Source organism: Stegostoma tigrinum, chromosome 9 (genome assembly GCF_030684315.1).
Source record: "Stegostoma tigrinum isolate sSteTig4 chromosome 9, sSteTig4.hap1, whole genome shotgun sequence".
NCBI lineage: Eukaryota > Metazoa > Chordata > Chondrichthyes > Orectolobiformes > Stegostomatidae > Stegostoma > Stegostoma tigrinum.
The window spans coordinates 79073937-79099843 of record NC_081362.1 but is presented as its reverse complement, the minus strand read 5'-3'; the positions used below and the strand labels follow the sequence as shown (position 1 = coordinate 79099843).

At 44.5% G+C, this 25907-nt stretch overlaps 1 protein-coding gene across 1 annotated transcript in view; it reads right to left on the bottom strand.

Annotated features, from left to right (window-relative positions):
* Window positions 1-25907, bottom strand: part of mocs3 (molybdenum cofactor synthesis 3) — a 208199-nt gene that overhangs the window by 181223 nt on the left and 1069 nt on the right. The gene's annotated exons all lie outside the window — the stretch shown is intronic.

The following is a 25907-nucleotide window of genomic DNA, read 5'->3' as shown; positions in this document are numbered from 1 at the left end:
GGATTCAGGGTGAGCTTACCAATTGGATACATAATTAGCTTAATGGCAGGAGACAGAGAGTGGTAGTGGAGGGCTATTTTTCAGACTGGAAGCTTGTCATCAGTGGTGTTCCACAGGGATTGTTCTGGGTCCTCTTTTGTTTGCCATTTATATAAATGATTTGGACGAGAATATAGAAGGCATAGTTAGTAGGTTTGCAGACAACACCAAAATTGGTGGCATAGCAGACAGTGAAGAAGGTTTTCTAAGATTACAAAGGGATCTTGATCAAATGGGTCAATAGGCTAAAAAATGGCAGATGGAGTTCAGGGATAGTAGGAACTGCAGATGCTGCAGAATCAGAGATAACAAGGTGTAGAGCTGTATGAACACAGCAGGCCAAGCAGCAGAAGAGCAGGAACGTTGACATTTTGGGCCTCGACCCTTCTTCAGATGGAATTCAATTTGGATAAGTGTGAGGTATTGCATTTTGGTACAACAAACAAGGGTTGGACTTATAAAATTATTGCTAGGACTCTGGGGCATGTTGTAGACAGGGGTTCAGGTCTGTAATACTTCAGCAATTCATCACAAATAGACAGAGTATTTAAAAAGGCACTTAACGTGCTTGCCTTCATTGCTCAGTTCTTTGAGTATGGGAGTGGGGAAGTCATGTTGAAATTGTACAGAACATTGTATCTGTTTTGGAGAACTGTGTGTAGTTCTGGTTGTCCAGTTATAGGAAGGATATTATTAAACTGGAGAGGGTGCAGAAGAGATTTACCAGGAAGTTGCGGATATGGAAGGTCTAGTTATAAAGAAAGGCTGGGACTTATTTCACTGGAGCATAGAAGGTTGTGAAGTGACCTTATATAAAAGTTTATAAAACCATGAGGGGCATAGATAGGGTTCATTGTGGCTATAGATATAATTGAATTGGGGATTTCAAATCAGAGGGCATATTTTTAAGATCAGAGGAGATAGATGTAAAAAAACAACACAAGGGGCAGATTTTTAAAAAAACACTGAGGGTGGTTCACATGTGGAAGCGGCACAATTATAACATTTAAAACCCTCCTGGATAAATACATGAATCGGCAAAGTTTGGACGGTTATAGACCAGGAGCAGGAAGGTGGGAATAGTCTAGTTTGGGATTATATTCTGCATAGACTAGTTGGACCAAAGGGTCTGTTTCCATGCTATATGACTTCATGTTTCTATCCGCATAACTGAAGTTTCTCATTCCTGGAACCATTCTTAAAAATCATGTTCACACTCTGTCCAATGTATTCACATCTTTGCAAAATGTGGCACTCTCAAATGCACACAATACTCCGTCTGAGGTCTACCAAGTGTCATGTATAAGTTCAGCATCACCATCTTGCTCATGTACTCTATGCCCCTACTAATAAAGCCAAGAACATTGCATGCTTTATTTACTGTTCTCTTCAACTGTCCTGCTACCTTCAATAATATGTGCACATGTAGACACGGATCCTTCTGCTCCTGCACCTCTTTTGGAATTGTACTGGCTATTTTATATTGTATTTCAATGTTCTTCAGACAAAAGTGCATCATCTCAAAAATCTCTGCATTGAGCCTTATTTGGTACTCCTTCACCCACTTCCCCCAACTTATTAATGTCCTTTTGGAGCTCCACTCTGTTCTCTTCTGTTGACAATTCTTACAAGTTTAATGCGATCTGCAAACTTTGCAAGTGTTCCCTGCACACCAAAATCCAGATCATTAATACATCAGGAAAAGCAATACCAATATCACACCATGGCAAACTCTATTACAAACCTTCCGTATTTCAACCTCCGCTGCCGTCAAGCCAAAACCGAAGTCACCTCAACTAGTGTCATTGAGCTGCAGCATGCAGATGATGCTTCATAGATGTACGTGCATCTCAGAGGACCTACTTCAGACCATCATCAGCACCTTTATGAGAGAACGGGTGTCATCCAAACATCTGCAGGACGAAGGTCGTCCACTGACCTGGCCTGACATTGATGAGCAAATGTCAACCACTTTCAGTACCTTGGAATTGTCCTGTTGGCCGAGCAGCTATTGATGAAGAGATCCAGCATCACCTCCGGTGCGCTAACGCGGCCTTTGGCCACCTGAGGAATAGGGATTTGATGACAACATCAGCTCATGGGTTACAGAGCTGTGGTAGTTCCCACACTCCTATATGGCACTAAGATGTGGACTGTCTACTGTAGACACCTCTGGTACTGGAGCAGTACCAACAACACTGCCTGTACAACATGCACAAGATTCCGTGAATCCGCTGAGAAGAAGGAAGCACCAACATCAGCGTTCTCAAACAAGCCAACAAACTCCTGTAACGAGTCACTGAACGCCCTTGATCGGCTATATTGGGCTAGCCACATCATCTGCATGACCAACGAGAGACTTTCCAAGAAGGCTCTCTATTCCCAGCTTTGAAATGGCAGGCAAGCCAAAGGTGGACAGAGGAAGCATTTCAGTGATATCCTCAAGGCCTCACTGTGGCATTCCCACAGACACTTGGGAATTGCTGGCCCAAAACTGTCCAAAGTGGAGGAGGAGCGTCTAGGAAGGCATCACTTCAAGACTTGCCATTTGGAAAACATGGAAGGCTGGCAAAAAACCACAAAAGGAGCACATTGCTACACAAATACCCCATCCACCCTTCTCATGACCACCACCTGCCCCAAGTGTATCAGAGCCTGTAGTATGCAGTGTAGGTCTGTACAGCCACCTTTGGACTCACCCTGAGAGTGGAACAGTCATCCTTGTCTGTGAGGGACCACTGATGATTATGACAAATTTTCCTGCAGCCTAAAAAATATCCATTGAGAAATATAATGTTTAGTATTACTTAGCCAATTTTGTATCCATATTGCTGTTGTTCCTCTTATACCATGACTTACAGCTTTCTTTAGAAGTCTTTTGTGTAGTACAGTAAGCAAGTGTCTTCTAGAATTCCACGTATACCACAGCAACAACATGACTCATATTGCTCCTTTCTGTTCCTCTTTAAAAATCTGCAGCAAGTTAATGAAGTTACTCATCCTAACTAATACACCTTTTATGTATTTAATAACTATCTGAAATGATTGTTTCTAGATGTTTCCCACCACTGAAGTTAAACGAACTGGTAATAATCTTTCTTGAACAAGGTTGTAATGTTTGCAGTTCTTCAGTCTTCTGGCACCTCTTGAGTCCAAGGGAAACTGAAATTATGCTTAACACCTTTGCAACTTACACCCTCATTTTCTTCAAAATCCACTGATGCAAATCCCAGCGCCTTCTCAACTTTCAGTCTTCTTCCTTATTAATTTTGAACCCTTCTGGGAGCAGAGTTTCCTCCTGTGTCACCATCCTTCTCTTTTGTAAAGACAGACACAAAGTATTCATTTAACATCTCAGTCATGTCTGCCTCTCTGTTTGCAAATCCCCTTTATGGTCTCTTAGCAAGTATACCCCTCCATTAACCACACCCTTACTGTTTTTATTCACTTGCTGGATATGACCATTGCTGGCTGAGGGTCACTGTGGACTTGTTGAGCTGAAGTGCCTGTTTCCACACTGTAGGGATTCTATGATTGAAAGAATATACAATAGTTGTAAGTCATGTAATAGTTTTAAAAGACTATGTATTGCATATACACAATCATGCCTAACAATCCCATACCACCTCAGCCAATTTGTGCTTCATGACTTCATAATTTCCTTTATTCAAATTTAACACCCTTGCTTTAGAATGAACTACCTCACTTTCAAATATAATGCAAAATTCTATCACATTGTGATCAATCATTCCTAAAGGTTATTTTACAACAAGTTGAAGACAAAGATACTTTTTATATTGGTTAGTTGAGAAAGAAACAACTGTGCTGTTTCCTGAGTTCTGATTGTGATTTATTTGATTGACTGATTGATTGATTTGTTGTCATGTGTACCGAAGTACAGTGAAAAGCTTTGTTGACGAGCAGTCCAGACAGATCATAGCAAACAAGGATGTACAGATCAAAAGACTTAGACACAGGCATACAAGTTACATTGCACAGGGCGCGCACTCGGCGAGATCAATGTTACCAAGATCAACGTTATTTGAAGCTAGAGAGTCTAATAACGGCCAGAGAGAAGCAATTCCCGAGTCTGCTTGTGCGTGTTCAGGCTTCTGTATCTTCTGCCTGACAGAGAGGTTGGAGGAGATCATTACCAGGGTGGGATGGGTCTTTGATGGTGTTGGCAGTCTTTCGGTTGGTAGGTGATGAATGAACTTTCTAGCCTCAAATAGTGCTGATCTTGCTAACGTTGATCTTGCCTAGTACACACCCTATGCAATGTAACTCGTATGCCTGTGTCTAAGTCTTTTCGATCTGTACATCCTTGCGTAGCATGATCTGCCTGTACTGCTTGTAAACAAAGTGTTTCACTGCACTTCAGTATCAATCAATCAATCAAATAAATCACTCTTATACTCAGGAAACAGCACGGAAAGTGAGGGGTAATGTGAAATGTGTAATGTGAAACAAATACAGCACTGCATTAGTCCTTACCTTCTGACTGGTTACTGAGACATATTTTTGCATTTTGCAAGCAATTTGTACACACAGCCTGTTTGTGAAAGAAGCACAAACTAAAAACACACAACAGGTTTTAAATCAGGAAAGCGTGTATGGCTTGTGGTCATCAGGGGGATATCTGAGATTCTATTTTCTGAAACAATCTAATGGCTGTAGAGATGGATAATGCATATTTTAATGTTGCGGCTTTGCTTTCCCTGTGTTGTGCTTTGTAAACTACCAGCAAATCATTTGAATCAGATTTTTTTTGAGAAACAAAACACTCCAAATGTACACATTTTTCATGATTTAAAATAAGTTTTAAATATCTTGATTCAATTTTTTGCATGGCTAGGGTTTGCTATGTAGGTCTGATCTCAATGTCCATATACTGTACAGAAAAGCAGATTTGTTATTTGGGTAAATGATCAATTTGTTTTTAAAACCAAAGTTGAGGGATGTGGCAGTATGAGACATGGTTACCATGGCTACATATGCAAACCAGAGCTTCCTAAAAAGTGCAGTTTTATTGCTGTAGTCTTGCATTCCTTTACTGTATAAAACACTGTAAATGCTGAAGCTAATCTAGTACATGTTAAAATTGTGAACAAATACTGACAAAGTTCAAAATTTGCCATTTCAAACTCATTTACATTACCAGTGGGCTCATATTTGCATAGCAAGTGCCAGTTCCAGAAACATTATCTTTGAAAAGACATTGAAATTAGTTGAGAAAACAGAAACAATAATCCTGGGACTTCTTAAATAAATTGCACACATTCCAAATTATACCCATTGAATCATAGTCATACTACAGAATGGAAACAGACCCTTCCATCTAAATTGTCCATGCCAACCAGATATCCTAAATTAATGGCATTTGGCCCATTATCCCTCTAAACTCTTCCTAATCAAGCACCCATCAGATGCCTGTTAAATGCTGTAATTGTACAAGCCTCCACCCCTTTCTCTGGCACCTCATTCTATACACACACCACCCTCTGATTGAAAACGTTGCCGTTAGGTCCCTTTTAAATCTTTCCCCTCTCACCATAAACCGATTAAGCCTATAAACTGACCGCAATTCTATTACTTTTAAAATAGCTATGGAAAAGGATAGGTCTGGTCCACAAGTTAAAGGTTTAAATTGGGCCAAGGCCAATTTTAATGGTCTTAGACAGCAACTTTCAAAAGTTGGTTGGAGGAAGCTGTTTGCAGGCAAAAGTCTGGTAAGTGGGAGGCTTTCAAAGGTGAGTTAATGAGGTTTCAGGTCAGTATGTTCCTATTAGAGTAATGGGTAAGGCTGGACAACTAGAGTTATTGAGGCCCTGGTCAAGAAAATGAAGGAAGCATGTGACATGTATAGGCAGCTGGGATCAAGTGAATTCCTTGACAAGTATACAAGGTGTTGGAGTACACTTAAGAGAGAAATCAGGAGGGCTAAAAAGGGGCATGAGATGGTTCTGGCAGATAAGGTAAAGGAAAATCCAAAGAGATTCTACAGTACACAAAGAGCAAGACAGTAACTATGATCATAGAATTATAGATCACAGAATCCCCACAGTGTGGAAACAGGCCCTTCAGCCCAACAAATCCACACCGACCCTCACAGCATCCCACCCAGACCCATTGCCCTATACGCCACCTAATCTACACATCCCTGAACACTATGGGCAATTTTACTTGGCCATTCCACCAAGCTTGCACATCTTTGGATTGTGGGAGAAAACTGGAGCACCTGGAGGAAACCCACTGAGACACGGAGAGAATGTGCAACCTCCACGCAGACAGTCGCACAAGGGTGGAACTGAATCAGGTCCCTGGCACTGTGAGGCAGCAGTGCTAACCACTGAGCCACCATGCCAACCAAAGAGAATAGGTCCTCTTCAAGATTATCAAGGTTATCTATGTGCAGAGCCACTAGTGATGGGTGAAAATTAATATTTCTCATCGGTACTTACTGTTGAGAAAGGCAAGGATATGAGGGAACTTGGGGAAATAAATAGTAATGTCTTGAAGGGAGTTCATATTACAGAGGAGGAAGTGCTGAAAGTCTTAAAAAGTATTAAGATAGATAAATTCCCAGGACCTAATGAAATGGATCCCAAGACTAAAAAGGAAATTCTCTGGCCCCTTGCCAAGATATTTAGATCATTGATAGCTACAGGTGAAGTGCCCAAAGATTGGAGGCTGTGCCATGCTTTAAAAAGGCTGCAGAGAAAGCCTATGAACAACAAACCTATGAGCCTAATATCTGTGGAGGGTAAATTATTAGAGGGAATTCTGAGGCAGAATGTACAGGCATTTGCTTTGGCAAGGACCCATTTGAGATAGTAAGCATGGCTTTGTGTGGGAAAGCATGTCTCGCGAATTTGATTGTGTTTTTTGAAGGAGTGACCAAAAAGTACATGAGGGCAGTGCAGTAGATATTATCTACATGGACTTTAGCAAGGCCTTTGACAAGGCACTGCATGGTAGGTTAAGCCTCATGTGCTCCAGGGAGAGCTCGTCAACTGGATGCAAAATTGGATTGACAATAGATGAGAGAGAGTGGTGGTTGTTATTCAGGCTCCTGGTGGTGTGCCATAGGGATCAGTGCAGGGTATGGTTAATAAGTTTGTGAATGACACTAAGATCTGCGGTACAGTGGTCAGTAAACAAGGTTATCGGAGAATTCAGCATTAGCTTGATCAACTGGGCCATTGGGTTGAGGAGTGACAGACAGAGTTTGATTCAGATAAAATGTAGAGTGTTGCATTTTGGTAGGTCAAACTAGGATTTACACAGTCAATGGCAAGGCCCTGGGGAATATTATTGAACAAAGAGACCGAGGATACATGTCCTTAGTTCCTTGAAAGTGGAGTCACAGCCAGAAAGGGTGATGAAGAAGCCTTTTGGCATGCATGCTTTCATCAGTCAAGGCATCTTGTTGCAGGTGAACAAAATGTTGGTGAGGCCACATTTGGAGTACTGTATGCAGTTCTGTTTGTTCTACAATGGAAAGCATGTTATTATACTAGAAGGAGTGCAGAAAATATTTACTAGGATGCTAGCTGGACTGGAGGATTTGAGTTACAAGGAGAAGCTGGATAGGCTGGGACTTTTTTCACTGGGGTATAGGAGATGAGGGATGACCTTATGGAGGTCTATAAAAACATGAAAGGCATAGCTAAGATAGATAGCCAACTGCTTCCCCCCCCCATGTTGTCAAAAACTACAGGGCATAAGTTTAAAGTGAGAGAGGAGAGATACAAAAGGATCCATGGGCATATTTTTCATGCATAGGGTGGTGAGTGTCTGGAACAGGCTGCAAAGGTAGTGGTGGAGATGAATAAAATTTTATCATTTAAGAAACATTTAGACAGGTACATATATGGGATAGTTATGGACAGATACAGTCCAAACGCAAGCAAATGGGACTAATCTAATTGTGACAACCAGGCAGCATGGATAAGTTGGCCAAAGGGCTTGTTTCCATGCTGTAGATCCCTATGACTCTATGCCCTGTAGTTTTAGACTACCAAACCTGGGGAAATGACATTGGTTATTCACTCTATCCCTTGTGATTTTGTAAAGCTCTACATAAGCCTCTAAACTTGGGGGGCGGGGGGGAGATTTACAAAAAAAAAATCTGGTTTCTTTTGCTCAAACCAAAGAAATGTATGAATAATGAGGATCCCAGAAAGTCCTTGCCAGCACCTATTTTGAAGATGGATGCATGGAATTTGCAGAGTTTGGTGTTGGAAACAACCTATTTAGCTCATGCATACCAACCCATTGTAATTTAATACATTTTACTAGACAGTGGAAACATACCTTTTCAGAGAAAGTAGGTACTGCAGATGCTGGAGAATCTGAGATAGCAAGGTGTAGAGCTGGATGAACATAGCATGCCAAGCAGCAGAGGAGCAGGAAGGCTGGCGTTTCGGGCCTGGACCCACCTTCAGAAAATTTTTCTGAAGAAATCTCTAGGCCCGAAACGTCAGCCTTCCTGCTCGGCCTGCTGTGTTCATCCAGCTCGACACCTTGCTATCCCTTTTCAGAGATATTAGACATAATACAACCATCTGCGAATGGGTTCACAGGTTGGTGAAGCCATAAAACTTCCTAGGCGCCTTCTTTTCCACATCTAACATATGTTCAATTTCACGGCAGGAAAGTAAGGCTTGGGCTGTTCTGCTTTGTCACTATTTTGAGGCTACCAAGGAGAGTTCAAGGGGTGTGGCAAGACTGGTGATATCTGTTGGGTCACTGTACCTGGTTGGGAAGAGGGAATCCTCTCTAAAAAGACCCTTTCCACATCAAGCAAACCACCCCCGGACGCTTGCCCCTCATCCCAACGGGTGCCTTGTCCTCCTAGTCAATCTGTGAGAACACCAGCAAACCTCTTCCTCTCTTCATCCTACTATGAGGCTAAATTGCACTTACCTGGTTTTTGACTCTGTGACTCAAAATTTAGTGACTGCTTGTAATCTTGGTTACTAGGACTACAGAAGTGGCAGGAGGGCTGACATGGATGGCAATGATGTGCTCTCTGCTAACTCTTCTGGTGATGGAGCAGTAATTAACTGGATTGGATTGTTCTGCTTTTTTATGGACAGAATGTACCTGGGCAATTATCCACATTGCTGGGTAAATGTCAGTACTGTAGCTGTACTGGAAAGGAGCGTGGCTGATTCTGAAGCACAAATCTACACTAGCATTGTCAGAATGTTGTCAGGGCCAATAGACTTTGCTTTATCAGTGCCTTTAGCAGTGAATAAAATTGGTTGAAGATTGACATTTGATGCTGGGGACCTCAGAATGCAGCAGTGTTGGGTCATCCACTCTGGCTAAAGATGGATCCAAATGCTTCAGAGCTGAGATTCGGCTGACTAATATTCTAACAGATTATTGCACATTAACTCAAATCTTATTTCAATAGCACCCTTGAAATAGGGGCCAGTATTAGAATGAGCTCTGAATGATGAAAATGTACAATATATTGTTAAAAACATTTTATTTTGAAAAATTGTTCAGGAAATATCAGCTTTATTAGCTGGGCCAGCATATATTGCCTATTATTAGTTGCCCTTGATGTGATGGTGAGCTACCTTCTTGAACTATTGCCATTGGGGAGGGAATTCCAGAATTTGACCCAAGCAGAGTGAAGAAATAATGACATATTTCCAAGTTAGAAAGGTGTGAAGTTTGGAAAAGAAATTGCAGATGGCGTTATGGACCAGACCAAAGCCCCTTCAAATATGTCAAGGAGATAGCCTAGACTTCAACTTTTATCTTACTGAAAAGCCAGTGTAAGGTGTTGTTTTCCAGATGTAACTCAATTGGTTACATTACACGGCTTCAAAACAAAACAAACTTTATTCTTACCCTACTGTCAAAATGCAAACAAAAGAATTAATATAACCTTAACTCTACTGGAAAACTTAATAGCACAGTAGATTATTTAACTCCTGAACAGTAACAGTTCCAACATAGTAACATCCCATAAACACTCTTGGCAGAGGTAAAGTCAGTAAAACAAATTATCTTACATGCAGTGCTGGCAGCAGAGACAGAAGCCAAGCTTTTAGCTATAACAGAGAGACAGATGTTGCAGCTTCCAAATCAGCTTTAAAAACCTCAACAACTGCTGAAAGCTAAACTAAAACCCTGGTTCTGTGGGAACCTGATTCTACCCATTCATGCTGCTTCAATCATTTCAACTTTAAAAAAAACCCAAGGTCTCACAAGCTGTTTACTTATTTGGCTTGGAGGAGACAGTTCAGTACCTATGACTCAAAACCTCTCTCACAAAAAAAACAGGAGAAACTATACTTCCTAAGGCCATCGTATTGTCACAGTGGTATCGTTTCCTTTCATCTACTGTCTTTGTCTTTATAGGTGGTAAAGTTCACAAATTTGGAAGGTGTTTTGGAAGGAGCCTTCGTAAATTTCTGCAGTGCGTCTTGTGGATAGTACACACTGCTGTTTGTGTGTGTGGATAGTACAGGTTTGAGACTTTGAGGAAAACTTACAGACGGTGTTATGGGCCAAACCAAAACCCCTTCAAATATGACAAGGAGATAGCCTAGACCTAAACTTTTATCTTATTGAAAGGCAAGTGTAAAGTGCTGTGAAACATTGTGCCAATCAAGCAGGTTGCTTTGACACAGATAGCGTCAAGCTTCCTGAATGCTGTCAGAGCTGCTCTCATCCAGCTACTTTCTTAACTTGTGCCTCATAATTGGTGCACAGGCTCTGAGGGAGACAGGAGATCAGTTGTTTGAAGTATTCCTAGCCTCCAGTCTGCTCTTACAACTATAGTATTTACATGACTAGTCTAATTGAGTTTCTGATAAATGGTAAGAGCCAGAATATTGGCAGTGGGGGAATTCAGTAATGGTAAAACTACTGAATGTCAAGAGGCGATGGCTGGATTCTCTCTTGTTGCTGATGATCATTTCCTGGCATGTATGTGATGCAAATGTTACTTGTCAACCTTGTGAACTAGATATCCTCCAAGTTTTGTTGCATTTGGACAGATTACTCCAGTATCTGAGGAGTCGGAAGCAGTACTTATTGGAGGTCAACTTTGATGTTTGCACAACTACGAATACCTTCATTTGTTCTAAGTGGGTGTAAACAATGATCAGAAACTGAACAGACTAACCATATTAATACTGTGGCTACAACAGCAGGCCAGAAGCTAGAAGTCCTGTAAGAAGTAACTCACCTACTAACTTGCCAAAGCCACAATGCACAAATCAGGAATTTTTTGGAATGGATTGCGCAGAAAATATTCTCAATGAGTAAGTTGTTTGATGAAGTTGCAGAATATAATGTCTTTTGGGGTTGTGTGAAGTCTGACATGTGATAAAGACCTGCTCTTGATAATCCAAATGATAAAAGTCCCACTTTCAAAACAAGGCCTAACCAAGATTAGACTAAGGCGAGCCTGCTACAAAAAACCATTCAACTGATTCTCTCGCATTAAGAAGTGGTTACAAGTGGTTCTTGGATTTTAGGATTTTATAAAAAAGATCAGAATTGCACAGACAGAGCTTGGCTGAACCATAAACTTGCTTATTAAAATGCAAAAAGCCTTGAGGCTAGAATAAATAGCTTTACACAACACTTTGATTGATTCAACCAAATTAAATCCCTTCATGTTTTAACCTAAGCTCTCACCCAAACACACATGATCATGACTTATTACAAAAACCTCTACTGAAGAAAACAGGTAAAACTCCTGTTTCTGCCCCAGGCCATGCTTAATTCAGACCCACACACAGCCTGAATCTGATTGATAATCAGATAATTAATAATTGATTAGTCAAAATTTCAGCCAAAATATCCCTCGATTTGGATAACTTGCATTCCAACACTCAGTTGGTCCTTCTAACGAGAACTTTCTGTCTGTGACAACACCTTGTGGAGCTGGAGGAACGCAGCAGGGAGAGGGAGAGGGAGAGGGAGAGGGAGAGAGAAGAGATGGGGTTGGGGAAGGTAGGTGGGGTCTTTAATCCTTGTGAGTGTTTGTCATAGAGTGACTGCAGGCTTGCGAGCCACCGTGATTCCTAGTGATCTTAGGAGTCTCCTTGTCAGCTCTGAAATTCTCCTGATGTAGGGTAACGTGGTCAGTGTGTTCAGGCATACTGTACATTCTTGCTGTTGTGTATTATAAAGACCCAATTTCTACAACATGCAGAACCAATGCAGTTTACAAAATACCACGCAACTACTGCCATAAACATTACATCGGACAGACAGGAAGGAAAATAACCATCAGAATGCGTGAACATCAGCTAGTAGCAAAACGACACAAGGAGCCCATAAGGGAGCAGGCTATTCTGGACTTAGTGCTATGTAATGAGCCAGGCTTTATAAAAGACCTTAAAGTAAGGGAACACTTAGGAGGCAGCAATCATAATATGGTAGAGTTCAGTCTGCAGTTTGAAAGAGAGAAGGCAAAATCGGATCTAATGGTATTACAGTTAAATAAAGGTAATTACAGGGGCATGAGAGAGGAATTGACAAAAATCGACTGGAAGCAGAGCCTGGCGGGGGAGACAGTAGACCAACAATGGCAGGAGTTTCTGGGTGTAATTGAGGACACAGTACAGAGGTTCATCCCAAATAAAAGAACGATTATCCGTGGTGGGATTAGACTGCCATGGCTGACAAAGGAAGTCAGGAAATATATCAAAGAAAAAGAGACAGCCTATAAAGTGGCCAAGAGCACTGAGAAATCAGAAGATTGGGAAGGCTACAAAAACAAACAGAGCATAACAAAGAGAGCAATAAGGAAGGAGAGGATCAAATATGAGGGTAGGCTAGCTAGTAATATTAGATATGATAGTAAAAGCTTCTTTCAATACATAAGAAACAAACGAGAGGCAAAACTAGATATTGGGCTACTCCAAATTGATGCTGGAAGGCTAGTGATGGGAGATAAGGAAATAGCTGAAGAACTTAATAAGTACTTTGTGCCAGTCTTCACAGTGGAAGACATGAGTAGTACGCCAACAATTGGGGAGAGCCGGGGGCAGAGTTCAGCATGGTAGGCATTACAAAAGAGAAAGTGGTAGAAAAGCTAAAAGGTCTAAAAATTGATAAATCTCCTGGCGCCGATGGGCTACATCCTAGAGTTCTGAGGGAGGTGGCTGAGGAAATAGTGGAGGCTTTGGTCGTGATCTTTCAAAAGTCACTGGAGTCAGGGAAAGTCCCAGACAATTGGAAAATTGCTGTTGTGACTCCCTTGTTTAAGAAAGGGTCAAGGCAAAAGATGGAAAATTGTAGGCCGATTAGCCTAACCTCGGTAGTTGGTAAAATTCTAGAATCCATTGTCAAGGATGGGATTTCTAAATTCCTGGAAGTGCAGTGTCAGATTAGAACAAGTCAGCATGGATTTAGTAAGAGGAGGTCGTGCCTGACAAACCTGTTAGAATTCTTTGAAGAGTTAACAAGTATGTTCGACCAGGGAAACCCAATAGATGTTATCTATCTAGACTTCCAAAAGGCCTTTGATACGGTGCCTCACGGGAGGCTGCTGAGCAAGGTGAGGGCCCATGGTGTTCGAGGTGAGCTACTGGCTTGGATTGAGCTTTGGCTGTCTGACAGAAGGCAGAGAGTTGGAATAAAAGGCTCTTTTTCGGAATGGCAACTGGTGACGAGTGATGTCCCGCAGGGTTCAGTGTTGGGGCCGCAGCTATTCACCTTATACATTAATGATCTGGATGAAAGGACTGGGGGCATTCTGGTGAAATTTGCCGATGTTACAAAGATAGGTGGACAGGCAGGTAGTACTGAAGAGGTGGGGAAGCTGCAGAAAGATTTAGAAAGTTTAGGAGAGTGGTCCAGGAAATGGCTGATGAAATTCAATGTGAGTAAATGTGAGGTTTTGCACTTTGAAAACAAGAATACAGGCATGGACTATTTTCTAAATGGTGAGAAAATTCGCAAAGCAGAAGTACAAAGGGATCTGGGAGTGTTGGTCCAGGATTCTCTAAAGGTTAACTTGCAGGTAGAGTCCGTAATTAAGGAAGCAAATGTAATGTTGTTGTTTATCTCAAGAGGGTTGGAACATAAAAGCAGCGATGTGCTTCTGAGGCTTTATAAGGCTCTAGTTAGGCCCCATTTAGAATACTGTGTCCAATTTTGGGACCCACACCTCAGGAAGGACATACTAGCCCTGGAGCATGTCCAGCGGAGATTCACATGGATTATCCCTGGAATGGTAGGTTTAGTGTATGATGAACGGCTAAGGACCCTGGAATTGTACTCATTAGAGTTTAGAAGGTTGAGGAGAGATCTAATAGAAACTTACAAGATAATGTATGGTTTAGAAGGGGTGGACGCTAGGAAGTTATTTCCGTTAGGCGGGGAGGCTAGGACCTGTGGGCACAGCCTTAAAATTAGAGGGGGTAAATTTAAAACTGAAATGAGACAACATTTCTTCAGCCAGAGAGTGGTGGGCTTGTGGAATTCATTGCCATGGAGTGCAGTGGAGGCCGGGACGTTGGATGCCTTCAAGGCAGAGATCGACAAATTCTTGATCTCAGAAGGAATCAAGGGCTACGGGGAGAGTACAGGAAAGTGGAGTTGAAATGCCCATCAGCCATGATTTAAATGGCGGAGTGGACTTGATGGGCCGAAAGGCCTTACTTCCACTCCTATGTCTTATGGTCTTATGGACACAGTGAACTTTCCTTAATATCAGTACACTCGGACAATGAGGACCATCAGTTTAACCGGTACAACGTAACTATAGTAGCCAGGCCAAACACAGGCACGCACGGGAATTCCTAGGAGGCATGGTTCTCAACCCGTAATGCAAATTAGACCCCGTACACAAACCCATACAAAACAAAACCGGAAATGACACTACTCACCCTAATGGACTGAACAGTGTAAATTCCAAGCGAAGTAGAACAACATTGTTTCATCAAAGGCCTCACTGATGATATTACCCACCTTGGTGACGAAACATCTGAATGAAAATAAGCCAGCTTGGCGAGCAAGTCAACAAACTCACCCACAACCTGAGCTATAAATCTTTGTTAGTACATCCAAGTCATATTTGAAGTGTGGTGTCATGAATGCTTCAAATGCAGTCATTTTTATGAACTTGAAATTTGAAGAATTGTTGATACTAAGACTTCTATTTTATAAAAGGGATAAACAACAGGATATACACATTTTTACAAAACAGCATGTTTGGTAGTCACGTATCTCACAATGATTGCTTATTTACTGGACACCTCCTGCTGGGTTTACAACTTGTCAGGCTGCAAAGTGTGTTTTTGCATATTGCTTCGTCATTGGTGATTAGCCTGTGAAGGAAGACACGTTCACAGCCTTCTCGCTGTTCCTTGAAGAGAACACTTGTCGGTCTGGTCTGTCCAGCAGCTTTGACGTTAGAAAGTTGCCAAACTGCTTCTGAAAGTATCCCCAGGGACAACTGCATGCATTCTATGACACATTTGTGCACCAGAATATCAGGCCAGAGTCACCTTGAACATCTCAAATGTAATCTGTTTTGCTTTCATTGACTATGACATATTGTTCAAAAATCTTTATCTTTGCCTTGTGCGTATGTGTGCTGAGTTATTTAGAGGGGTAAAAATGTATCTTTTCAAATTACAAACAACTTTTTTTTGAGAAGATGTAGAATTGTTTTCTTTCTATAATTAAATCAATAATCATTTGGTCATTAGTAGCTCAATATTGCTGAAAAGACATTTGATTGAAACTTTTCATCTTGCATAAGTACGAAAACGTAATTTTCCCCTTATAGTAACGTAAGAGAGGCATTATATTCTCCACGGCAGCAGTTAGTTGATGGCTGTCAGTTTTGATTAAATTTAAATCCAAGCAAGTTGACTGATTTCTGAGGACACTGCTCTCAGAAATTTACCAGAGAATGCCCAGTTTCAACTCAAAACAGATGACAAACTTGTATGCTACCTACTAACCTCATCCCACCTCCTTGACCTGTCCGTCTTCCCTGGACTGACCTATCCCCTCCCTACCTCCCCACCTATACTCTCTCCACCTATCTTCTTTTCTCTCCATCTTCGGTCCGCCTCCCCCTCTCTCCCTATTTATTCCAGAACCCTCACCCCATCCCCCTCTCTGATGAAGGGTCTAGGCCCGAAATGTCAGCTTTTGTGCTCCTGAGATGCTGCTTGGCCTGCTGTGTTCATCCAGCCTCACGTTTTATTATCTTGGATTCTCCAGCATCTGCAGCTCCCATTATCTCTGATACAAACTTGTATGTGTTTTGTTCCTGTCTGAGGTGTCAAAGAACAGCATGGCACAGTAGTCTAGCAATTAGCACTGTTGCCTCACAGTATCAGGGTCCTGGATTTGATTCCACCCTTGGGTCACTTTCTGTGTGGAGTCCGTACATTCTCCTCATGCCTGTGTGGGTTTCCTCCCACAGTACAAAGATGTGCAGGTTAGGTGGCTTGGCCATGCTAAATCGCTCATAATGTGCAGGCTAAGTGGAATCAATGGCCAAATGGCCTGCTTCCATACTGTAAGGGATTCCATGAACTGAGTTTGGGCATTTATATGTGCAGCTTCAAATATATGCAAGAATGTCACACTGCAATCCCAACTGAATTTTAAAGTGAGTGTCAGCATGATTCTTAGCACAATCAGATTTAATGTTTTATATTGCTTTGTGTTTTGCTAGCATGAGCTAGATGGGTCAGTTTGGTACAGTCAGTATGTTGCTTGTTGTGAACATTTGAAAGTCAATTTAAGATTAGCCAAAAAGATTGTCATTCAAATGAGTGATTCAGTATGCAAATTTCAGTATCAGTGTGATACCATATGTATAGGTTGTATATTCTTAACAACTGGTGGATCATATGAAATAGTGTCTCCCTCTGGCTGTTCGCTTGCAAAATAATCAACACTCTTCTCATACAGCACATGAAGGTTATTTCTCCTATATAGAGGTGTTTTGTAGGCACGATCCTTGTGAATGCAAGACAAAATATCTATTTGGAGTAATAAATCAATAATCTGGGGATTACGAAATGGTTAACAGTACTTTTTAATCAAATCTAGAGAGACATGTAACTAGCCATATCAGGTAGTAGGTAAACTAATAATATTTCTGTTGTAACTTGTGGACAGTAGCACTGGAGAAAGACAGCGCACACCTCCCATCTCAGTTATAACAGTAGTTACAGCTAGCAGACAAAAAAAAACACAGCAGCCACCTTATACACAGCAATGTGGACAAATTGGACAAATCATTCTTCTACAAATGTTACAAATAATTTACAAAACTTACAAGTCCATTATGTTTTGGGGCTGTTTCAAATAAAGGTTAAACAGAGCAGAGGTGTCAAACCACTGTTCAAAGTCATACTCACTACAAGCTTTACAGGGAAGTGTTAGGAAGATCAGATTTTATTAATGGCTACACTTTAAACGATTTAATTTTAATATAAAATGGAGTTAGAGGTTTGGAAGATATTAATTCAGCATTTCTACCCAGATACAAGTTTGCCGATCACACTGTACTCTGAAAGGGAAACAGGCTTTAGAAAACTGCTACACTAACAGTATTCAAGGTTTTCTTTCCACACTCAATTTATTCTAAAAGGGAAGCCACACTGCAGGAGCGAGTGAGAAGGGTGAAAAGAAATCATTCCATTTGGTTGGCAGGTGTGGACTGCAAATCAATAGGATGTTACCATACTTGGAAGAACTTCAGTGCCAGAAGAGGTAACAGAATGAGCAAGGCACTGAAGGGACATGGGCAAAGATAAGCATTGCTTTTGTAAAAAAAATGTGTGTACTAGTTGATCGGAAGTCAATTAAAGTTGTCAAATGTAAGAGTAAAAAATTCCCAGAATGAGTTGCAATTTGGAGTTAGGTTAGGCAGGAGAGAAATTTGGAGTAATCAAATCTGGAATCAAAAAGGTGCGAATTAACATTTTAGTGGCAATGAGAAACAGTAGAGATAGGGGTACAAACAGGTGATGCAAATGGAAAAGTAATGGTCTTCTGCAGGTCAAGAAACAGGAATTGAAACTCAATTTGTCATCTAATAAGATGCCAAGGATTTCCTATAGTGGGTGTGGGTGAATTGAAAAAACGTGGAAATTTTAGGTCATGAACTCAAGCGCAACAAGACACACGCTGGAACTTCAAGATAACAAAGTGTGAAGCTGGATGAACACAGCAGGCCAAGCAGGATCTCAGGATCACAAAAGCTGACGTTTCAGGCCTAGACCCTTCATCAGAGAGGGGGATCGGGAGAGGGATCTGAAATAAATAGGGAGAGGGGAAGGCGGAGCGAAGACGGATAGAGAAGATAGGTGGAGAGGAGAGGAGAGGTGGAGAGGTGGGGAGGGGATAGGTCAGTCTGGGGAGGACGGACAGGTCAAGGAGGCGGGATGAGGTTAGTAGGTGGGAAATGGAGGTGTGGCTTGAGGTGGAGAGGAAGCCACACCAGGTACAGTGGATACAGTATACTACATCGGCAGATGTGCAGGTGAACACCTGCTTAATATGGAAAGTCATCTTGGGGCCTGGGATGGGGGTGAGGGAGGTAGTGTGGGGGCAAGTGTAGCACTTCCTGCGGTTGCAAGGGAAGGTGCCGGGTGTGGTGGGGTTGGAGGGAAGTGTGGATCGGACAAGGGAGTCACGGAAAGAGTGGTCTCTCCCGAAGGCAGACGCAGGTGGGGATGGAATAATATCTTGGGTGGTGGGGTTGGATTGTAGATGGTGCAAGTGTTGGAGGATGATGCGTTGTATCCGGAGGCTGGTGGGGTGGTATGTGAGGATGAGGGGGATTCTCTTAGGCCGGTTATGGCAGGGGCAGGGTGTGAGGGATGTGTTGCGGGAAATGTGGGAGACAAGGTCAAGGGCGTTCTCGACCACTGCGGGGAGGAAGTTGCGGTCCTTGAAGAATGTGGCCATCTGGGATGTGCGGGAGTGGAATACCTCATCCTGGGAGCAGATGCGGCGGAGGCGAAGGAATTGGGAATAGGGGATGGAATTTTTGCAGGGGTTGGGTGGGAGGAGGTGTATTCTAGGTAGCTGTGGGAGTCGGTGGGCTTGAAATTTCTAGATGGTTGCCTGAGATGGAGACAGAGAGGTCCAGGAAGGTGAGGGATGTGTTGGAGATGGCCCAGGTGAACTTGAGGTTGGGGTGGAAGGTGTTGGTGAAGTGGATGAACTGTTTGAGCTCCTCTTGGGAGGAAGAGGCGGCGCCGATACAGTCATCAATGTAACAGAGGAAGAGGTGGGGGGGACCGCTTTGCAGAACACCTCTGCTCGGTTGGCAATAAACAACTGCACCTCCCAGTCGTGAACCATTTTAACTCACCCTCCCATTCCTTAGACGACATGTCCGCCATGGGCCTCCTGCAGTGCCACAATGATGCCACCCGAAGGTTGCAGGAACAGCAACTCATATTCCGCTTGGGAACCCTGCAGCCCAATGATATCAATGTGGACTTCACAAGCTTCAAAATCTCCCCCTCCGCCACTGGATCTCAAAACCAGCCCAGCCCGTCCCCGCCTCCCTAACCTGTTCTTCCTCTCACTTATCCCCTCCTCCCACCTCAAGCCGCACCTCCATTTCCTACCTTCTAACCTCATCCCGCCTCCTTGACCTGTCTGTCCTCCCCAGACTGACCTATCCCCTCTGGATGTGAGTTTGCTCGCTGAGCTGGAAGGTTAGTTTTCAGCCGTTTCGTCACCATTCTAGATAACATCATCAATGAGCCTCCGACGAAGCACTGGTGTTATGTCACGCTTTCTATTTATCTGGTTAGGTTTCCTTGGGTTGGTGATGTCATTTCCTGTTTTTTTCTCAGGGGATGGTAGATTGATTTGGAGCCAGTGTGTTTGTCGATGGAGTTCGGTTGGAATGCCATGCTTCTAGGAATTCTCGTGCGTGTCTCTGTTTGGCTTGTCCTAGGATGGATGTGTTGTCCCAATCAAAGTGGTGTCCTTCCTCATCTGTATGTAAGGATACGAGTGATAGTGGGTCATGTCGTTTTGTGGCTAGTTGATGTTCATGTATCCTGGTGGCTAGCTTTCTGCCTGTTTGTCCAATGTGGTTTTTGTCACAGTTCTTGCAACGTATTTTGTAGATGACGTTTGTTTTGTTTGTTGTCTGTATAGGGTCTTTTAAGTTCATTGGCTGCTGTTTTAGTATGTTGGTGTGTTTGTGGGCTATCCTGATGCCAAGAGGTCCGAGTAGTCTGGCAGTCATTTCGGAAATGTCTTTGCTGTAGGGGAGAGTGGTTATGGTTTCTGAGCCCGTTTTGTCTGTTTGTTTGGGTTTGTTGCTGAGGAATCGGCGGACTGTGTTCATAGGGTACCCATTCTTTTTGAATACGCTGTATAGGTGATTTTCTTCTGCTCTGCCTAGTTCCTCTGTGCTGCAGTGTGTGGTGGCTCGTTGGAATAATGTTCTAATGCAGCTTCGTTTGTGGGTGTTGGGATGGTTGCTCCTGTAGTTCAGTATTTGGTCCGTATGTGTTGTTTTCCTGTAGACGCTGGTTTGAAGTTCCCCATTGGCTGTTCGCTCTACTGTGACATCTAGGAATGGCAGTTTGTTGTTGTTTTCCTCCTCTTTTGTGAATGTTATGCCTACATCAAAGACATTTCCGAAATGACTGCCAGACTACTCAGACCTCTTGGCATCAGGGTAGCCCACAAACACACCAACACACTAAAACAGCAGCTAATGAACTTAAAAGACCCGATACAGACAACAAGCAAAACGAACATCATCTACAAAATACGTTGCAAGAACTGTGACAAACACCACATTGGACAAACAGGCAGAAAGCTAGCCACCAGGATACATGAACATCAACTAGCCACAAAACGACATGACCCACTATCACTCGTATCCTTACATACAGATAAGGAAGGACACCACTTTGTTTGGGACAACACATCCATCCTAGGACAAGCCAAGCAGAGACATGCACGAGAATTCCTAGAAGCATGGCATTCCAACCGAACTCCATCGTGGGAGTGTGGGATACTGCACCTCAGCAGGTATGGGAAATGGTCCGGCGCCTGGACCTGTGGGCCTTCGATCTGGTCAGGGGTAACGACTGTCGCTCCTCGGGCCTGGCTATTCTGCTGCGGGGGCGCAACCTCACCATCTCTCAAGTTCAGGAGTTGGTGGGGGGGTCGCCTCCTAGTGGCTGACGTCACCTACAGGAACGCTCCCCTGAGGCTGATCAACGTGTACGCCCCAGCGGTACGGAGTGAGCGGTTGGCCGTCCTGCAGCGGCTTCCACCCCTGCTGGCTACGTCCAGGCTGGTCATCCTAGGTGGAGACTTCAATTGTATCATCGATGCAGATGGAAGATCCGGCGTGGGGACAGCGGGTGGGGGGAATCAACTGGACGTCACATCCAGATTCCTGATGGGCATGGTGAAGGACGCCAAGCTGCTCGACGTCTTCAGTGCCCCTGCAGACGGAGTGCAGCGGAGGTACATCTGGTCGCAGCCAGACGGGTCTATTCGCTCAAGGATAGACTTCCTGTTTGTGTCACGGGCGTTCTCGGTCAGGTCCACTGGCATCGAGCCGGGGTTCTTCTCTGACCACTGCCTCCTGCTGGCCGACTGTCACTTACAGGACGACCAGCAGGCTGGCAAGGAGACGTGGAAGCTCAACAAGACTCTGTTGACCCCAGAGAACATCGAGGACCGTAAGAGGGAGTACGCCGGTTGGAGAACCGTGAAATCCCTCTTTGAGTCTCCGGGCGACTGGTGGGAGACGGTGAAGGAGAACATCAAGAGGTTCTTTGTCCTCAAGGGTGTTCGGAAGGCCAGAGAGAGGCAGGGAAAGCTGTCGCGACTCCAGAAAAGGGTGCAGAACCTGCTCCTTCTGCAGTTGATGGGGGTCGATGTCATGGAGGACCTCTGCGAGGTGAGGGGCCAGCAAGCCTCGCTCTTCACCGCGGAGGCCTCCAAGATAATCTTCCGGTCCAGGGTCCGCTCCGTGGAGCAGGACGAGACGTGCTCGCGTTTCTTCTTTCAGAAGGTGCACAAAGAGAGCTCTGTGCTTAGCCTGCTGAAGGAGGACGACGGCTTGGTGACGTCGTCTCGGCCCGACATTTTGAGGATCAGCAGATCCTTCTATGCCGGACTGTACGACACGAAGCCCACGGACAGCACGGCCTCCGAGTCGTTCCTGTCGTCTATCACTGAGGTCTTAGACGACGGCACGAGGGAGTGGCTGGACCGGCCGATATCCCTGGACGAGCTCACCAGAGCCCTCAAGTCCTTGGAGAGGAATAGGACTCCCGGGAGCGACGGCTTACCGGTCGAGCTCTATTCCGCTCTGTGGGACCTGGTCGGCCAGGACCTGCTGGAGGTGTACGATAGTGCGCTTCGGGCAGGGGAAATGTGCAAGTCCATGAGGAAGGGCATCATCACCCTTGTTTACAAGAGGAAGGGGGAGAGGGAAGAAATTAAGAATTGGCGTCCCATTTCACTATTGAACGTGGACTACAAAATCCTGGCCAAGGTCATAGCCAACCGGGTCAGGTCTGTCCTAGAGTCCTTGATTCACCCTGACCAAACCTGTGCTGTGCCGGGCAGGAAGATCGCTGAGAGCCTCGCGCTCATCAGGGATACGATCGCCTACGTGCAGGACTGGCAGGTGGACACCTGCCTCATCAGCCTGGAGCAGGAGAAGGCCTTCGACAGTGTCTCTCATGCTTACATGAGGGACGTCCTCTCCAAATTGGGGTTCGGGGAGGGCATCCGCAATTGGATCTGGCTGCTCTACACCAACATCGTTAGTGCAGTCTTGATCAATGGGTGGGAATCGGACAGTTTTCCCGTCAGATCTGGAGTCAGGCAGGGCTGCCCTCTCTCTCCTGCCTTGTTCGTGTGCCGTGTGGAGCCCTTCACCGCATCCATCAGGAAGGATGTAAGCCTGAAGGGCGTGACTATCCCAGGCAGCGGAGGTCTTCAGGTCAAGACCTCCCTGTACATGGACGATGTCGCCGTCTTCTGCACCGATCGTCGGCCGGTGAGTAGACTGTTGGACATCTGCAGCCAGTTTGAACTGGCCTTGGGTGCCAAAGTCAATAGGGTTAAGAGCGAGGTCATGTTCTTCGGGAACTGGGACGACTACTCCTTCATCCCCTTCACCGTCAGGACAGACTACCTGAAGGTGCTGGGTGTTTGGTTTGGAGGAGCTGGGGCGTGCACTAAGACTTGGGAGGAGTGTATCACCAAATTGAAGCAGAAGCTGGGCAGGTGGACGCTCCGGTCCCTCTCCATCACAGATAGGAACCTGGTTGTCAGGTGCGAGGGGCTTTCGGTACTGTTGTATGTGGTGCAGGCCTGGCCTATTCCCTGGACCTGCGCCACTGCGGTCACCCAGGCCATCTTCCACTTCATTTGGGGGTTGAGGATGGACCGGGTCCGTAGGGACACCATGTACAAAGACCTGGAAAATGGAGGGGGGAAGGGCATACCGAACGCCACCCTCGCCCTGACGGCTACCTTTGTGTGTGGCTGCATCAAGCTGTGCGTAGATCCTCAGTACGCAAACACCAAGTGTCACTACTTACTGAGGTTCTACCTGTCCCCGGTGTTGCGAAGGATGGGCCTGGCCTTGTTGCTGCGGAACACTCCGAGTAGTTGGACCGTCCTGTACCACCTGTCCTTCATGGAGAAATTTTTGAAAGGAAACACCTTTGACCACAAGGCCGTCAGGCAGTGGTCAGAAAAAGCAGAGGGTGGATCCCGTCGTGTGGTTTCCCACACAGACTGCCAAAGTCGTTTGGCAGAATGCCTCATCACCAGAACTTTCAAACAAGCACAAGGACATTGCTTGGCTGGCGGTGACAGGGGCTCTGCCAGTGAGATCCTTTATGCATGCCCAGAATCTCTGTGCCACCACACGCTGCCCTCGAGGCGCCTGCAGTGGGGACGAGACTGTCGATCATCTCCTTCTGGGGTGTGCCTATGCGCAGGAGGTCTGGAGGGGGATGCAGTGGTATTTGTCGAGATTCGTCCCGAGCAGCTCCGTGACGCGGGACTCCGTGCTCTACGGGCTGTTTCCCGGGACGCACACCAAGACCAACGTCAACTGCGCCTGGAGGACCATCAATGCGGTGAAAGACGTTCTTTGGTCTGCCCGCAACTTGCTGGTCTGCCAGCAGAAAGAACTGACCCCGACCGAATGTTGCAGACTGGCGCACTCCATGGTCCAGGACTACATGTTGAGCGACGCACTAAAGCATGGGGCAGCCGCCGCCAAGGCGCGGTGGGGAAAGACCACGATATGAAACCCCTCGTCCAGAATAGAAAAAAGGGCGCTATCTGGTAACTGGGCCCAGCTGGCGCCTTCCCCAACTGGTCAGGGGGCCAACTGGGACTGTGCGGGGTGATGACTGCCGGGGTATTTTCTATGCTTTGTTTTTTTTCTTTTTTTTTCCTTTAGTTGGTGTACGTACCCCCTGGGTAACCCGGAGTGGCTTGCATGACTGGGTAGGTGTATAAATATTTTATTTTTTGTACATCTTATGAATAAAGTATATTTTTTCAAATAAAAAAAAGTGACGAAACGTCTGAAAACTAACCTTCCAGCTCAGTGAGCAAACTCACATCCAGAACCTCAACCTGGGCTACAAATCTTCTCAAAACTTGCTGACCTATCCCCTCCACCTAGCTTCTCTTCTATGCATCTTCGGTCCGCCTCCCGCTCTCTCCCTATTTATTTCAGAACCCTCTCCCCATCTCCCTCTCTGAAGAAGGGTCTAGGCCTGAAATGTCAGCTTTTGTGCTCCTGAGATGCTGCTTGGCCTGCTGTGTTCATCCAACTTCACACTTTGTTATCTTGGATTCTCCAACATCTGCGGTTCCCATTATCTCTGAGCACTCGAACTTCCACCGCTACCTGCCCCCCATACACATTTTTACCTAGGGTTTACAAGAAATTTCAAACTTTGGCCACAGTGTGGAAAAAAATTGCAAAATACCAATTCTCAATGTATGTCTCAGAAGTAGCATAGTGTGAAAGACAGAGATGATTGGAGTTGGTTTCATTGTTTGTAATCTTTTGCCTTTCCATCCTCTGGAGATTCTATAGCTCTATCTCGTTAATCTCTTCCAATTTTATGATCAACGGAGTATTCTGGTCAATGTTCTGATTGTTTGATCACTTACTTGAAATAGAATGGCATACAGGATTAGGATGAAGATGGGAGTGAGCGTAGGGCGAAAAAGAATAGTGGATTGAGGTGAATTGCTCCTTTCCAAATCAGAATAGATACGTCGAGCTCAGTTCAGAACCAAAGAAGGGTCAAGGCCCGAAACATCAGCCTTCCTGCTCCTATGATGCTGCTTGGCCTGCTGTGTTCATCCAGCTCTACACCTTGTTATCTCAGATTCTCTAGCATCTACAGTTCCTACTATCTCAGCTCAGAACTATTCTGCATTCCTTAAATTATAATTGATAGAGCCGAAAGGTTTTCCGATCGTCTTGATTCTAAATTAAATCTATCCCTCACCACATCGAACGAACACGTCAAATCATTCAACGTGGAAACACTTACAGCTCCTCCCGCTACATCTTGTTTGAAACTGCAGGGTGGATCTAAACAATTATACGTCTCCCAGGAACAGGCTCCGAACAACTGTCAATCATTCACCGCCACGTCCTCTTATTATTCAGGTGAAAACATGTTCGTTCCCCTCGAGGCCTCCCTAACTTGCTGAGACACAAGCAATCAAAATAAAAAAAGAACTGCGGATGCTGGAAGATACGAAACAAACAAAAACAAACTGCCGGGGAAGCTCAGCAAGCCTGACAGCATTAAGGAAAAGGGAAAACAGAACGAACGTTTCGAGCTCAATCACCCTTCTTC